This window comes from Schistocerca cancellata, chromosome 3 (genome assembly GCF_023864275.1).
Source record: "Schistocerca cancellata isolate TAMUIC-IGC-003103 chromosome 3, iqSchCanc2.1, whole genome shotgun sequence".
Taxonomy (NCBI): Eukaryota; Metazoa; Arthropoda; class Insecta; order Orthoptera; family Acrididae; genus Schistocerca; species Schistocerca cancellata.
This window is the reverse complement of record NC_064628.1, coordinates 741,692,222-741,706,893: the sequence shown is the minus strand read 5'-3', so window position 1 is coordinate 741,706,893 and position 14,672 is coordinate 741,692,222. Positions and strand designations below refer to the sequence as shown.

General features: G+C 40.1%; 1 protein-coding gene and 1 long non-coding RNA gene across 3 annotated transcripts in view; one reads left to right on the top strand and one right to left on the bottom strand.

Annotated features, from left to right (window-relative positions):
* Window positions 1-14,672, bottom strand: part of LOC126175749 (sperm flagellar protein 1-like) — a 211,997-nt gene that overhangs the window by 45,232 nt on the left and 152,093 nt on the right. The gene's annotated exons all lie outside the window — the stretch shown is intronic.
* The window catches only part of LOC126175751 (uncharacterized), a 115,892-nt gene continuing 110,242 nt past the window's right edge, over window positions 9,023-14,672 (top strand). The window contains exons 1-2 of the long non-coding RNA XR_007535610.1: window positions 9,023-9,214; window positions 9,291-9,518. This is a non-coding gene — a long non-coding RNA (uncharacterized LOC126175751). The remainder of the gene's footprint in view (window positions 9,215-9,290; window positions 9,519-14,672) is intronic.

Sequence of the window (14,672 nt, the reverse complement as noted above, 5' to 3'; positions counted from 1 at the left end):
TTAGAATTCACAAAACTCCCTAACCAAGTTAAGATCACACACATGTTCTTGATTTCAAAATACAAAAGTGCCTTCACTTCAAGAAAATCAAAAATATAGTTTATTATATGATAATACAGTCAGTGAATAGCATAATAAATTGCTGCAGCACATCACAACATGCTTCAAAAAGTAATATTTCAGTTTGCTTCAGAGACTAACAAGAAAATTTGAAATTCTCTCAGTCTGTGAACAACTGTCACCTATGACTGATGAAGTAAAACAGAGTTTAACACACAACATACATTACTGAGCGATGTGGTTCAGTGATTAGCACACCGGACTCGCATTTGAGAGGACGACGGTTCGATCCCGCGTCCAGCTATCCTGATTTAGGTTTTCCGTGATTTCCCTGAATCGCTCCAGGCAAATGCCAGGATGGTTCCTTTGAAAGGGCATGGCCAACTTCCTTCCCTGGCCTTCCTTAATCCAATGAGACCGATGACCTCACTGTTTGGTCTTCTCCCCCAAACAACCCAACACCATCACATACATTTTTAGCCTACCACACACATTGCAGCTGACATGCTGCTCAGAATCTGTCTCCATTGCTCAGGGTATTGGGCAACTAGCTGAAAGTTCTGACCCTTTGTAGCCTTAGTTTTTACATTATATGTCTTCATTTTAGATTTATTTCTTTTTTACAATTTAGTTTCACAATTTAAAGTCACCTTTAGAGTTACATGATAAATGATAATTACTATAAAGGTCATTCTTGGATGGAGTGTCTTAAATTCTAGTTTATGACTCTAGTTCTAAATTCACCCTTAATCACTGTTATTAATATGTTCCCACTCACCACATAGAGGAGGCACTGAGACATACACAAACATAATGAAAAGAGTCCTTTTTGGAAGCAGAAAACACACCCATGCACACACACATGTGCACATGCACGTCCCCCCCCCCCCCCCCCCCACACACACACACACAGATAGTGTCTATGGGGGCTCAGCCCCGACTGCTCATGCTTCCGATGGAAGCTACATTCTGGGGTGGGGGTGGGGGGGAGATGGTTGAGCAGGGGTGTGGTAGGAACAGGATGGAGCTCCTAGGTACAGACTCATGAGGCTGTGCTGGGGGAGGGGGGAAGGGCATAGGGGAGAGGAGAAATGTAAGATGTAGGAAGGGGAAAAGACGAGTAAGTGTGTTGATGGAATAGACTCATCAGACTTTAAATACCTAGGAGTGACATTGCAACCAACAGCCAAATGCTTCACAAAACATACAACAGAATGTGTAGCCCAAGCAATAATAGTAATACAGGACATCAAAAACATCTGCCTACTCAGTCTAGAAACAGCCATGAAATTATTCAACACAAAAATCTTGCCAATCCTGGCCTATGGGATGGAGGTTATATGGGACCACCTGACAGAAAAAAATCTAGAAACACTAGAGAAGGTAAAATAGACTTATCTAAAAAGAGCACTAGGTCTCTGAAAGACAACAAGATCTAGACTAGTGTATCTGCTAGCAAGAGAGACATTCCTAATTGAAGACATCAGACTTCGATATATGCTGCCACACACCAGGGCTTCCAGAAAGCAACTGAAGGTCATGGAGGACAAACGAGAAAAAATATGGCCGGAGTTCTATGGCACCGAAGCAATGATGAACCACTCATGGACAGCACCAAACTTCGAACAGCGACATGTCGTAACTAGACTCTCTATTCACGGCTTTCATCATCTAATCTGCATAAACAAAACTTATCACAACCCAACCACAACATGCATATGTGAACTGTGTAACGAAGCTGGTGAACGATATCACATAGAACTGTGCAGTAAAAGAGTGAAATCGATAAATGAATATGCATAAATGTAAAATGTTAAGCAAAGTAACTGTATATGGGTATTTGGCTGCAAGTTTATTAAATAATTAAGAGAGCAACTGAAGAGTGGTTAAATATATTTATGTTTGGATTTGGTTGTGAATTGGGCTTTGTGCATTTGTATGTGGTTCATGTGTGGTCTGTTCCTTATCATGTGTCAAGCATTTGTGGCATGAAGTTTGATTAGTCAGTTTTATGGAGGGATGACATATGCTGCAGGGTACACCTCTGTCCTGGGAATATAAGTGTGTCATGCTTATGTTGCACCACTGAAATGATTTTGCCATTATTTAAATTTCACAAAAAAATCATTAAAACTATACATGCACAAAAGTGCCTGAAGTGGGTAGATATTCCAAATGATCTTTTGATGCCCGCCACCCAGTAGCCTCAGAATTTACAATACATGCACCATATTCACATGCAAAAAGCCTTTATTATTGTTACTATGTACAAATTGGCTTGAATCTCTAGTTCACTTGATTCAGTATGTACAGTGGTAACAGCACCTTTTGGACCACATACTTTTAGTCAGGATTCTCTACACTTCCAAAAAGATCATACAGGCATATTTTCATTCATGTTTTGACACAGTAAACCAAAAGCGTCTCATCAACTTTTCTTCTTTTTCGAGTAGTTTCAGTTGAAAGTATCACTTTATTGTTTAGCACATATTTCCAAAAAATAGTGGAAATTTTTGGTTGCTGATTCGGAAACTTTCCACTAGTAGTGCTCAATTCAGTTACATATCGACCTAATTGCTGTAAATGTGTTTTCCTGTTTATCAGTAATTTAAATGACTTATTCTTACTAAAGTATTATACTGATCATGAGTGAAAAGTGTCTGACTTGCCATAAAATTGTTGTCTGTTTTGGTGTGGTGGATGTTGTAGTTACATCCATAGGGGTGACTGTACTGATGTAGGAACTGGGAAAGTAAACGAGGCTCTACAGTAGTTTTGTAGGATATGTAGTAGAGACTGGAAGATAGTGGAACAAGAAGTAAAACTGCTGTCCTTGGAGTTGAATTACACAGGGCTAGGAAAGATCTGGACAGTTTAAGGAGGTAGAAGACTAAAGAAAGGTGGGAAGTGGCAGCAGGCAACCAAAGAAACAGGCCTAGAACTTCATACAACAGCTTTGTGGTGGATGTGAAAAATAAGTTTTATCTGTAACTTCAGTTAGAAACAATGAGCCTCAAGCAGGTGTGGATGTAGACAGGACACAAGAAACTTTCAGTACTAAATTGAAAAGTGACAATGTAAGGAAGTGAATCAGAGCAAGTTTTGTTATTGGGTAGTTCTAATGCTAGAGATGTTGGCCAACTTCTGTAGGACAAACAAGGATTAGAATATCAGGCCTCTAATTTTTTTAAACATAGTGCTGGTTGGAGCAGGTGACAGAGAATTTAGGATCACTTTGCAAAGACTTCCCCAAGGAAGAAATTGTAGTTGTACTGGAGGGGACAGTACTAACAGAGATCCTGACTACAGTACAGACTGTGACCTGCCAAAGACTGCATCAGCATCAAGGCATACCAATGGTTGAGTTTTATCTGCTCTCGGATATCATGACCAACTCCATTTGAACTCTTCTGTCAGGAGAATTAATCTGGAGTTGGAGCAGTTGCTTATGTTGGGTGCAAGGTCACATATTGGTGTGGTTCCTGTTGATTCTCTCAGTAGAAGGGGCTATACAAGACATGCCTTCATCTCAACAGGAAAGGGAAGGATAAACAGACTGGATGTAGTGGCAAAAAGTTTAATGTGGGGAGTCACTCTTATGGGTGACAAAATACCAGTATATACAGGGTCCAGAACAGCACCTTTTTAAGGTATGGAGGATAGAAAGAAATCAAGTTTAATGAGAGGTTTGGATTGAAAGAAAACTTCAGTTGAGGAAGAAATGAAATAACATAATTTTGCCACATTGTATCAGCAACAAAAAATTTTAGCAATCAGCAAAGTTTTATTTCCATCCAGTTTTAATTCTATCAGCGTGACTGAAAATAATATTAATGCACTAATTAATTGCCCTGACAACTTACAGTCATCAAACCCAGTTGAATTAATCTGCTTGTCTGAGCATCAAGCGACCACTGGTATAGATGTTTTAAGTGTTACTGAGTTTAGGTTAGTATCTCACTTTTGTAGAGCAGAAATGGAGAAAGAAGGAGTTTCCACAGTCATCAGGATGTTTCATAAATTTATGAGCATCGGCATTCATAAATTTTGCATCTAGCAGTCTATGGAAACATGTGCAACAGTTGTTGTTGTTGTTGTTGTTGTGGTCTTCAGTCCTGAGACTGGTTTGATGCAGCTCTCCATGCTACCCTATCCTGTGCAAGCTTCTTCATCTCCCAGTACCTACCGCAACCTACATCCTTGTGAATCTGCTTAGTGTATTCATCTCTTGGTCTCCCTCTACGATTTTTACCCTCCACGCTGCCCTCCTTACCACACAACGGTAGGATTATTCCACACCCCGTTTTGTTGCTCTAGATGGCGAGCCACCCTGAGCTTACATTTCAGCAAGATAATACCCACCCGTTTTAAGTCATATCACTCGTTTAAGCCTTCTGAATCTGTTTAGTGTAGTTATTCATCTCTTGGTCTCCCTCTACGTTTTTTACCCTCCACACTGCCCTCCAATACTAAACTGGTAATCCCTTGATGCCTCAGAACATGTCCTACCAACCGATCCCTTCTTCTAGTCAAGTTGTGCCACAAACTTCTCTTCTCCCCAATCCTATTCAGTACTTCTTCATTAGTTATGTGATCTACCCATCTAATCTTCAGCATTCTTCTGTAGCACCACATTTCAAAAGCTTCTACTCTTCTTGTCTAAACTATTTATCGTCCATGTTTCACATCCATACATGGCTACACTCCATACAAATACTTTCAGAAATGACTTCCTGACACTTAAATGTCCGCCGCTTGTGGTCTCGCGGTAGCGTTCTCGCTTCCCGAGCACGGGGTCCCGGGTTCGATTCCCGGCAGGGTCAGGGATTTTCACCTGCCTCGAGATGACTGGGTGTTTGTTTTGTCCTCATCATTTCATCATCATCCAGGAAAGTGGCGCAATTGACTGAGCAAAGATTGGGTAATTGTACGGGCGCTGATAACCACGCTGTTGAGCGCCCCACAAACCAAACATCATCATCATCATCATCAGACACTTAAATCTATACTCAATGTTAACAAATTTCTTTTTTTCAGAAACGCTTTCCTTGCTATTGCCAGTCTATATTTTATATCCTCTCTACTTCGACCATCATCAGTTATTTTGCTCCCCAAATAGCAAAACTCCTTTACTACTTTAAGTGTCTCATTTCCTAATCTAATTCCCTCAGCATCACCCGACTTAATTCGACTACATTCCATTTCCTCATTTTGCTTTTGTTGATGTTCATCTTATATCCTCCTTTCAAGACACTATCCATTCCATTCAACTGCTCTTCCAAGTCCTTTGCTGTCTCTAACAGAATTACAATGTCATCGGCGAACCTGAAAGTTTTTATTTCTTCTCCATGGATTTTAATACCTACTCTGAATTTTTCTTTTGTTTCCTTCACTGCTTGCTCAATATACAGATTGAATAAAATCGGGGAGAGACTACAACCTTGTCTCACTCCCTTCCCAACCACTGCTTCCCTTTCATGTCTCTCGACTCTTATAACGGCCATCTGGTTTCTGTACAAATTGTAAATAGCCTTTCGCTCCCTGGATTTTACCCCTGCCACCTTCAGAATTTGAAAGAGAGTATTCCAGTCAAAATTGTCAAAAGCTTTCTCTATGTCTACAAATGCCAGAAATATAGGTTTGCCTTTCCTTAAACTTTCTCCTAAGATAAGTCGTAGGGTCAGTATTGCTCACGTGTTCCAACATTTCTACAGAATCCAAACTGATCTTCCCCGATGTCAGCCTCTACTAGTTTTTCCATTCGTCTGTAAAGAATTTGTGTTAGTATTTTGCAGCTGTGACTTATTAAACTGATAGTTCAGTAATTTTCACATCTGTCAACACCTGCTTTCTTTGGGATTGGAATTATTATATTCTTCTTGAAGTCTGAGGGTATTTCACCTGTCTCATACATGTTGCTCACCAGATGGTAGAGTTTTGTCAGGGCTGGCTCTCCCAAGGCTGTCAGTAGTTCTAATGGAATGTTGTCTACGCCGGGGGCCTTGTTTTGACTCAGGTCTTTCAGTGTTCTGTCAAACTCTTCACGCAGTATCGTATCTCCCATTTCATCTTCATCTACATCCTCTTCCATTTCCATAATATTGTCCTCAAGTGCATCGCCCTTGTATAGACCCTCTATATACTCCTTCCACCTTTCTGCTTTCCGTTCTTTGCTTAGAACTGGGTTTCCATCTGAGCTCTTGATGTTCATGCAAGTCGTTCTCTAATCTCCAAAGGTCTCTTTAATTTTCCTGTAGGCAGTATCTATCTTACCCCTAGTGAGATAGGCCTCTACATCCTTACATTTGTCCTCTAGCCATCCATGCTTAGCCATTTTCTACTTCCTGTCGATCTCATTTTTGAGACGTTTGTATTCCTTTCTGCCTGCTTCATTTACTGCATTTTTATATTTTCTCCTTTCATCAATTAAATTCAATATATTTTCTGTTACCCAAGGATTTCTACTAGCCCTCATCTCTTTACCTACTTGATCCTCTGCTGCCTTCACTACTTCATCCCTCAAAGCTACCCATTCTTCTTCTACTGTATTTCTTTCCCCCATTCCTGTCGATTGTTCCCTTATGCTCTCCCTGAAACTCTGTACAACGTCTGGTTTAGTCAGTTTATCCAGGTCCCATCTCCTTAAATTCCCACCTTTTTTTCAGTTTCTTCAGTTTTAATCTACAGGTCATAACCAATAGATTGTGGTCAGAGTCCACATCTGCCCCTGGAAATGTCTTACTATTTAAAACCTGGTTCCTAAATCTCTGTCTTACCATTATATAATCTATCTGAAACCTTTTAGTATCTCCAGGATTCTTCCATGTATACAGCCTTCTTTTATGATTCTTGAACCAAGTGTTAGCTATGATTAAGTTGTGCTCTGTGCAAAATTCTACCAGGCGGCCTCCTGTTTCATTTCTTAGCCCCAATGCATATTCACCTACTACGTTTCTTTCTCTCCCTTTTCCTACTACCGAATTCCAGTCACCCATGACTATTAAATTTTTGTCACCCTTCACTATCTGAATAATTTCTTTTATTTCACCATACATTTCTTCAATTTCTTCGTCATCTGCAGAGCTGGTTGGCATATAAACTTGTACTGCTGTAGTAGGCGTGGGCTTCGTATCTATCTTGGCCACAATAATGCGTACACTATGCTGTTTGTAGTAGCTTACCCGCATTCCTATTTTCCTATTCATTATTAAACCTACTCCTGCATTACCACTATTTGATTTTGTGTTTATAACCCTGTAGTCACCTGACCAGAAGTCTTGTTCCTACTGCCACCAGCCAGCCGCGGTGGCCGTGCGGTTCTGGCGCTGCAGTCCGGAACCGCGGGGCTGCTACGGTCGCAGGTTCGAATCCTGCCTCGGGCATGGGTGTGTGTGATATCCTTAGGTTAGTTAGGTTTAAGTAGTTCTAAGTTCTAGGGGACTTATTACATAAGATGTTGAGTCCCATAGTGCTCAGAGCCATTTGAACCTACTGGCACCAAACTTCACTAAGTCCCACTATATGTAACTTTAACCTATCCATTTCCCTTTTTAAATTTTCTAACCCACCTGCCCGATTAAGGGATCTGACATTCCACGCTCTGATCTGTAGAACGCCAGTTTTCTTTCTCCTGATAACAGCGTCCTCTTGAGTAGTCCCCACCCGGAGATCAGAATGGGGGACTATTTTACCTCCGGAATATTTTACCCAAGAGGACGCATCATCATTTAACCATACAGTAAAGCTGCATGCCCTCGGGAAAAATTACGGCCGTAGTTTCCCCTTGCTTTCAGCCGTTCGCAGTACCAGCACAGCAAGGCTGTTTTGGTTAGTGTTACAAGGCCCAATCAGTCAATCATCCAGACTGTTGCCCTTGCAACTACTGAAAAGGCAGCTACCCCTCTTCAAGAACCACACGTTTATCTGGCCTCTCAACAGATACCCCTCCGTTGTGGTTGCACCTACGGTACGGCTATCTGTATTGCTGAGGCACGCAAGCCTCCCCACCAGCGGCAAGGTCCATGGTTCATGGGGGGGATGTGCAACAGAAGAATTTCATAATAATGTGCAACAGAAGAATTTCATAATGCATCCTTCATAATAGTAAGTGTGTACTGAACACCTACAAATAACTTTAATCTGTTCACAAACTGCCTTGAAGTTCTACTGGCTTCTTTAAAAACAAAAAACAAAGAAATAGTGGTTTTTAGTAATTTTAATGTAGATTTTCTTTAAAAAAATCTTCCAGTTAGAATTTGCTACTAAGTAACACTATAATTCAACTTAATTCCCATTTCAAACTTCCGACCTAGGCTAATGGATTGCTCATAAACAGCCATTGATAATACCTTTATAGACAGGTCTAATGAACAAAATTATATTACAAAACCAATAATCAATGGCCTCTCGGACCTTGACACACAGTTCCTTTTGTTAAATGTTGATACTGAACAGGATATAAAATCTATTAAACCAGAATTCAAGGGGATCATCAGTAAGCCAGAGAGGGATTATTTTAGGGATAAACTGGAGTGATGTACACAGAGCTCATGGTCCAAATGAAAAATACAACACTTTTATTAATAGAGTACTTAACTAATTTAAAACTGTTTCCCCCCAAAACTACCCCAGATTAGACTAAATTCTACAAAGAAGCCAAGGATTAATGAAGCCAAAGATTACTCAAGGAATAAAGGTATCTTGTAAAATAAAAAGTAAGCTCTATCTGTCAGTCAGAAGCTGCTCTGAAATGTGAAATGTGTTTTATTCATCTCATAACGTGCACAATTTCAGAACATATGTCTGATGTACAGGAGACGTGTCAAGGTTACAATATGCTTATTTAAAATTTTGGCACACTTAAAATAACACTTTGTGGAGAGTTTACGTATTTGAAATTTGTCAAACTTACAGTATTTGCATCTACTATAACTGTCATAATTTTTTATTCTATTTTAGGGATCCAGCTCAAAGTATCACTTCGTCCTTCATGAAATCTTCCACAGAGTAGTAGCATTGTTCAATTAGAAAATAATGCAACTTGCTTTTTATAATATTTGTCTTCATATTCATTATGTCACACCCTTTTATTGTGTTGTCAATTTTCATGGCTATATACTGAGGAGTCTGAGCACGCAGTTTTAAGCGATGAGAGGTGAGCATAAAGTTCTCTTTTATGTCTTGTGTCATATGAGTGTTCAAAATGTTTTTTTTTTTTATTATTTTTTAAGATCAATTCTGCTGCATAGGAAAAGGGAAATGCTACAGCACACTACCAGACATGTTGCAAAATATTAAAGACAATAATACGGTGATCAAAGCAAATATGCTACAGAAGAGGATAATCACATCAGGGAACACAATATAGACAATATCGGATACAGGGAATGAGGAGACTGGTAGAACTAGACATGAAGAAGGGCAGATAGCATAAGAGTAAATGGCATCATTGGTAACAGGTGAGTGTACCATTGCAAAACTTTTTAGCTAGCATTTCATAACTGTTACTGAAAAAATGGGGTTTTCAGGTTCAATGCATGTTGCCATGGAGTATCTCAGACCAGTCACTACAAAATATGACCATGACCTTCATTACATGAGTAGACGTAATCTAGTGGTTGTGATAAAATATACACAATGTTAATTAAAGAGTGTGCTTCTGAGATTAGAAACATATTCTGTAGTTTATCCGTGGATCACTTCCTGAATTGTTGAAATACACTGTAGTTAATCCTTTGTTTAAAAATGAAGATAAAGAACCCCATCAAATTTCCATCCAGTTTCACTTTTGCCAGCATTCTAGAAAATTTTAGAAAAGGTAACAGCTTCTTAACTGTATGACAGCAAACAATATATCGTCAAACTCACAGTTTGTATTTATAAAGGATTCTGATATTGAGAAGGCTTTCTACAAATGCTGTGAGAATTTACATAATTCATTAGATAATAATGAATAGATGATTGTCTTTCAGTGCCATTTAACTGTGTAAATAACAACATCCTTTTAAGTAAATTAGAATATTATGAAGTAATAGGAAATGCCACAGATTGTTCAAATCCTCTAACTCTGTCAGGAAACAAAGGGTGTCATTTAAGAAAGAGACATGTATTAAGCTTTTAGGCATCATCCAACCATAAACTAATGACATGAGGCATCCCACAGGGTTCCAATTGAGAGTCCTTACTGTTTCTTTTGTGTATAAATTATCTTCCATCTTTAACATTACCAGATGTAAAGTCTGTTCTGTTTTCAGATGATACAAACATTATGATACACAGCAATTCAAGTTTAATCTTAGAAATACTGTTTAAAGAGATTTTCAAACACATTAACAAATGGTTTCTAGCAAACTGAAGCCCTCAGGACCAAAAGTTGTTAAGTTACAGGAGAGGGATGGTTTCAAGTATAATGTCTCCTAATCCATTCATTGCTCAGAGCTGAGTGTGTTTATTCTGTTAAATAAAGCTCCTACTTTTCATGGACCATGAGAACGATTTTTCAAGCACTACCACTCGGCATAATAAATACTTGCTACTCAAAGTATGAATAGCCCTAATTCTAACTGCACACAATAAGTGGAGATCCTGCATAATATTTAAGCCAACAAGACCTGAGCAGCAACCATAATTTGAAAAAAAGATACCAGATCACTCACAAACCAACTGTATCAAGATTAGCTGTGCAATTACAACCATTCTGGCCCCATAACCCTGTACTGTGGTTAGCACAAGTTGAAATGAGTTTTTACCATGCCAGCATCACCACTTTACCACAGAAGTACAGGATGTCATAACTGTGCCACTGATAGCAAATGCTTATGACAAGCTCAAGACCGAATTAGTTTGATGAGTCACAGTCTGACAGGAAGACAGAACTCATCAAAGGCTGATGCAGAAGGATACTGGAGATCACAAGCTGTCACAGAACTATATGGACTTAATGAGCAAGATGGATATCAATACTGTTCCAAATAATTTGCTGCAAACCATTTGGAGCCGCTGCCCACCATCACACGTCAGGGTGACAGTAGACTCGAAACAGAGATGCCATTGAACAGTGGTACAGAGCTCATTTACAGAATTTAAGAAGCCATCATTCCTACTCAGGTTAGCACAGAAGCAGAGCCGTGCAGCAGTACAACAATGACAGTGGCAGTCTCGCATGCTGATTACAACTCTCTAGAGTGTTATTGAGTACACAAATCAACAAGCTGTTTTTCAAAGCAGTACTGACAATGATAGAGGGAAATACTGTAGAATTCAGAGCATCTTCTATGCTGGTGCCATCAAAAGTTGGGAAAGCAGGCACAAAAGTGTACTGTGCTGTGTCCCTTCCCAATTGCCAGTGGCAGTTGGTGGTAGGTAGAGCTGACTGCCTGTCAATATTACAGCACTTGCTTATCAGTGGCAGGAAATCAGTATAAAAATATTTGGTGGACACTGTTCTGATTTAAGTATATGGCCACAAACCTCACTGCATCACGGCAGACCACCGATGGCATTTTTTTTTGTCAGCAGCTGTTCCATACTGACAAAATGGAACCCATCAAAAAGCATTGGCTTACGTAGTGTGTCACCACTTCGTATAGGACTTCACCATTGCCGATTTCTCAGAAGCAATAATAGGCACTGATCTTCTGACTTATTACCATCAATTGCCAGGTGTGGCAAACACTCAGCTTATTGACAGCATTACCAGCCTGATTACTACAGGATTCCACCACAGTTTGCAGTGTACAGTGCCAAGTTAACACAAGCAAGCGATTTTAAGTACACCACTCTGTTACAGCAATTCACAGCTATGACTAGACCTCCAGGCACTCAGGCAAGTGCTACATAACACAGTGAATCATATTAAAACTATTGATGGAACATGCAGATCTAGAAGTTTGGCACTTGATCATCTGGCTATCACTAAAGCTGAGCTTGACACCATGCTTAGCTATTATCCAACCATCAAGCGGCCAGCTGCACCTGGTACCTAAGAAGTGTAGCATGGCATCTATGTGGAGGTTATCATGCACTTAATGCCAGAATTGTGCCAGACCACTACCTGGCGACATTTTTGTGGGACTACAATTACACATTGCATGGTGCAACCACATTAATTGCACTTGATTGTGCCAAACCCTATACCCAGACCCCAGTAGCAGAGGAAGTCGTGCCAAAAACAACATTTATCACTCCATTTGGGTTAGCTGAGAGCATGTACATGGCCTTTGACTTACAGAATGCTGCTCAGACATGGTAATGATTTTATGATTCAGTTCTGCAAGGTCTGCCATTTTGTTTTACTTACCCTGATGATATTTTTCTATTTTTGGTCACCAAGGAACAACACCAACAACATCTTATTGAAGTGTTCAAGTGCTTAAAGCAATATGGTGTGGTCTTGAACACAGCTAAATGTGTGTTCCTGCAATCTGAGATTACTTTCTTTGGCCATCAGTCATCTTCAGCAGGCTCCCTACCACCATCAGAAAAGTCTGAAGCCACCTTGCAGACACCGGAGATAAACACTATTAAAAAATTACACCAGTTCCTAGGAATACTGAATTTCTATCACCACTATATACATGCTCAGCAGAACTACAGGAACCATTAACTGCATCTTTTGCTGGCCCAGAGGTTATAGCCAATACTCCTGTTCAGTGGACTGATGTGATATGCTCCACTTTTGATGGTGCAAAACAGAGTATGGTGAACACTGCACTTCTCGCATACCCCAAGCCTGATGCAACCTGAGTGTTAATGATGGGTGCAAGGCAGATGACTATTGGTTCAGTGTTCCAACACTTGCCACATGGCCCATTGCAACCACTTGCTTACTGTTTTTGCCAACTGTCACCATCATAGAAAAAGTGGAGTGCCTATGACCACATACTTGTTGCTGTGTATGAAGCAGTCAAGTACTTATGGCCGCAGATAGGAGCATGGGAATTTACCATCTACACAGCTCATGAGCATTAACTTACATGTTCAAGAAGAACAGCAACAACTGCTCATCTTGTCAGTATAACCAACTAGAATTTATAGCTCAATTTAGCACCAACATCAAGCACATTTCCAGAATTGATAATGTAGTTCCTGATTGCCCTCATGCATAAACAGTGTGACAAGTCCGACTGATTTCACAAAACTCACGCAGGCACAAGATGATCAGGAGCTCCAGAATTTCCTAAACAAAGCTACATCTGTGTTACAGTTGCAGCTCTTCAACATTCCTGTTGAAGATTTCAAGCTTTATTGCAATGTCTCTCACGGAAGATATCATACTTTGCTACTAGCTACATTTCATTAACAAGTCATCGGCAGCTTACAAAAATTGTGTCACCCTGGGGCCTGTCCAACATTTTGCCAGGAGTTGAAGTGGTTTGTCTGGCCTGGAATGGAAAAAGATTGACGTGAGTGGACACACACAAGTTTGCAATGTCTATGTGGCAAAGTGTCTCGCCACATGCATGTGTCAGTCAGCGATTTCTGCGATACAACTGAACATTTCATTCACACGCATATGAATGTTGTAAGACCATTACCTCCACTGAATGACCAACACCACTTGCTTACTGTGATTGCTCGGTTTACTTGCTGGCCCAAAGCAGTGCTGGTAGACAATATTTATTCAGGAACATTAGCCTCCACTTTTGTGTTGGCATGATTACCTAGTTTTGGTTGCCCATTGCATATTACTGCCAACAATCTCAGTCTGATTTATTCACCCAGCTCACAAAGTTCTGCACGTACATGCACCATAAAACAACCAGCAATCATCTGGCAAGTAATGGCATGATCAAATGATGGCACTATTCCCTTAGAGCGGCACTCATGAGTCACAACCCTAACTGGACAATCGCTCTTCTGATAGTTTTCCTTGGTCTGCAGAACATGTGTAAGCCAAACATAAATTCATCATCGACAGAACTTGTTCATGGAGAAGCATTACATCTCCCATGAGAATTTATTGATGCAAATTCTCTGACGTCATCCACTCAAAACCAACCAAACTTCATACATCACATAAGGGACCACACTGCTCGCATTTGTCCTTGCAAAGCTTCCAGATATGGCATACCACTCAGTTGTGTACATAACAATTTGGTTTGTTGCTCCCACATAATGCTATGTATGGATAACATTCAATCTTCATTACAACTTCCTTATGCTGGACCCCACAATGTTTTAAGAGGTGTGTGGACACTGGACATTGCAGTGAATGGCAAAAACAAACTGTTTCTCTTGATTGCATCTTCCAGGATGCATTACCAGCTAAAGCACAATGAAGACAACCTCATTTTCTAGTACCAGCACTACAAGAACAGCCACAGGTGCAACAACTGCCTGACATAGAACTGAACTGCAACCAGTGCACACAACTCTATCTGGACATCACATGCACTTTCCTGAATGTTTTCTCAATGATGCTCTGCTTCCAACAAGGGGTCAGTGTAGCATCAGATCACTGTTGTCTGCTATGTGTGTTCTGTGTTGTTGCTGTGGTTGTCAGATGTATGCACCAGCAGTAACAGAGTATTCTGTTTTTTATTCATTGCAATATCTACATGATTACAATTTTCCTCAAGTTAAAGTACCTACTTCTCACAGATCATGAGAGT